The sequence below is a fragment of the Brassica oleracea genome, chromosome C9 (genome assembly GCF_000695525.1).
Source record: "Brassica oleracea var. oleracea cultivar TO1000 chromosome C9, BOL, whole genome shotgun sequence".
Taxonomy (NCBI): domain Eukaryota; kingdom Viridiplantae; phylum Streptophyta; class Magnoliopsida; order Brassicales; family Brassicaceae; genus Brassica; species Brassica oleracea.
The window spans coordinates 19,778,171-19,780,560 of NC_027756.1; positions in this window are offsets into that span (position 1 = coordinate 19,778,171).

The following is a 2,390-nucleotide window of genomic DNA, read 5'->3' on the forward strand; positions in this document are numbered from 1 at the left end:
CCTACCATGGATTACCCCAAGAGCATCCTATGGACCATCTGGAGAGGTTTGAGGATTTGATATATGCTATTAAAGTCAAGGGAGTCTCTGAGGATTATCTCTTATGCAAGCTCTTCAAATTCTCTCTTGCTGGAAAAGCTTTGCATTGGCTTAAGCAGTTACCTCCAGGATCTCTAACATCCTGGAGCGACACAAGAATGCATTCTTATGCAATTTCTTTGATGAAGCATGTGCTGAAGACTTGAGGAGCAATATTGGTACATTCACTCAGGAGCCTGCAGAATCATTCAGAGGTTCTTGGATCAGATTCAAGTCTTATCAGAGAGACTGTCCACACCATGGATTCAATGAAGTACAGCTGCTCAGTACTTTTTACAGAGGCATCGCGGTGCAGCACTAGATGGCCCTTGATGCTTCCAGCAATGGAAACTTCAACACCAGAAATCCAGAGGAGGCAGTGAAGGTCATTGGAAACCTAGCATCTAGAAACATCACCAAGAACACTGATTCTGAAAGGAAAAAGTCTGGCACCATCCTTGGGAATGATCAGATGGATGAGGTGAAGGCAAAGCTCGACAGTGTTCACAAGCTTCTTAGGAAGCAGGTCTGCTTGGTTGAAGATGCAGAAGCTGTAGACACAGAGGGTAGAGCAGAGGAAGAAGAAGAGGTGAACTTCATTGGTAGAACTCGATTCCAAGTTTCTGGAAACCAGGGTGGAAACAGAAATTCCTATATAAATAGGGGAAATTTTAACCAAAGTTCGCAGTACCAGAAACCCTACAACAACAACTACAACAAAAACATGAGTTATGGAAATTCCTACTACCAGAAGCCACCGCCGCCTACTCAAGAGAGCAAAATTGAAAAGATGCTTGATAGGGTTCTTGAGGCACAGAAGCGCATAACAGTGAACCTCAATGGGAAGATTGATTCTGCCTACACCAACCTGAACACAAAGTTTGAAACTTTGAGCATCCATGTGAAGAAGCTGGAGATGCAGGTTGTTCAGACAGGAGAAGCTGTTAAGAGGCAGGAAGCCTTGGTAAGAGGGGTAGGAGATGATGTGATGAAACACCACGTGAATGCCATCATTGGGGATGATTTCTGGCAAGTGGTGAAGGAGATTTCAAAGTAGAAAGTCTGATGAGCTTCGACGGATCGCACTGGTGTCAATCGACGCCAGACCATGAACATGGATTAAAGGTCCCCAGTCTAAATCGATCGATAGGTTCTCCAGAGCATCGATCGATGACACCTACAGAGTCAACCGTATCTTGCAATGCCGTGAGGATTCTGACTCACGAGGAGTTCGCAGCAAAACACCCACATCCACCCACCTGATAACGTCAGAATCGCTCGACATGCTGCTACCCCCATCGATAGACAAACAGATGTCGACATCGATCGAAAACCTCCAGCGCCCATCGATTGACGAGCACCTATTACGTACCGAGTGCAGATGCCAAAGATAGATGTTGCACGTCTTAACGCACTCAGTCCCAAACCCAAACCTTCAGAAAACCCACCAGAGACCGTCAGGATACCTTCAGATGATGGAGAATATTTGATGGAAGTTGATAGGGTTCCTATGGGAAGAACCCTAAGGAAAAGAAAGGAAAAAATGGAGAAGCATCTGAAGAGGGCGGCCAATGATAAGAAAAAGAAAAGTTTCCGAAAAAGAGTCTTCATGATTCCTACAGATAAGTCGTTCGAGGAGGCTTATTATACTCACAGATTGTGGATGTTCTTCAGAGAGACAAGGGAGAAAGAAGAAGACATCAAGAGAATGTTTTATGAAGATAGAGAAAAGATGAGGAAGAGGGTTACATTGAAGAAGAAGAGTGTTCCTGGGCAACTCGGAATACCATGCACGGTGAAGGGTATTGAGTTCCAACATGCCCTGTGCGACACATTGTGGGAACCGAAATTCACATCGTCAAGTTTTGTTAATCGGAGGAAACCCAAGTTAACCTAGCTTTCCCTGAAGGTCCCGGTTTTCTGCTGGGCCACGCACAACACAATCAATATGAAAGATTCGAAAGAAATAAATCGTAAAAGAGCGAAAAGAGAACAAAGAGGTCTTATTTCCGAATTTGGGTTTGAGCGTGAACAACAGGTAAGATCCTAGGCCACGAGAGCTGTCGGTATGTTCGCTAGTCTAGCCACCTAAGTTCTAACCTAGTTGAGTCGCAGCTCGGTAGTAAAACCGAAAAATGCCTAAATTGCTCTAAGTATTAAATTTGCTCTTAGAATGCTCTCCTTTCTCTCTTCGTCCTAGGTCCTCCTTATATACTCCTTCTTAGGTCGGTTTACCTCTTCTCGGGCCAGATTTATCGCGAAGCTGGCTTTTCCATATTTCCTTCTTCTTTGTGATTATCTTCGGAAATTTG